Below are 717 nucleotides of genomic sequence, written 5' to 3'. Positions count from 1 at the left end.
CAATATTAATTATTAGCCATCATCTTATTAAGAGTCTCAAAGATCTGTATCTGACTAGAGAATCCTCTAGACCTTTAGACACAGTTAAAAATCGAGATATGATCACCAAAGAACGGTGTTATTACCAAATGCCCTATTTGATTGGAGGAATCCTAGAATCCAGGACTATAAGTCTGTGGATGAGTCTATTGTCAGCTGGGCAAAATAATGGATTACTGATGAGAAACAGTGAATTGAGACCTCCTGGATTAACCCCATTACCTGATACCAATAAGGCCGCAGAAGAAAAAAAAAGATAGCCACGTCCAGAATGATAGACCACACGGCCATGACCGTGGAGGGTGGAAAGGACGTGGCCATGGCCACTATAACATATTTGGCCGTGGGAATCACTATGGCAGAGGCCGTGGGTATCAACCCAGTTTGAGCCATGGTCAAGGCAGGCCGTGGCATATCCTTTAAACCACAAAGCTCGACCAAATCAGTGTGCCATAGATGTGGAATGGGAAACCATTGGGCTAAGATATGAAGGACTCCCAAAGAGAGTCTGAAAGAGAAGAATCCTGAAACCCACTTGGTCTATAAAGATGGTGAAAATAATTCCGAACATGATCAACATGATCTTATGGAATATGAGATTTATGATTGCCTAAAAGAATCAAGTTGATAATCTGATTTCGACATCAAACTTGTGTGATTGCTTTGCTTGTATGCTTT

The sequence above is a fragment of the Brassica oleracea genome, chromosome C2 (assembly GCF_000695525.1).
Source record: "Brassica oleracea var. oleracea cultivar TO1000 chromosome C2, BOL, whole genome shotgun sequence".
In the NCBI taxonomy this organism is placed as follows: Eukaryota; Viridiplantae; Streptophyta; class Magnoliopsida; order Brassicales; family Brassicaceae; genus Brassica; species Brassica oleracea.
Note: the sequence above shows the minus strand (reverse complement) of the source record.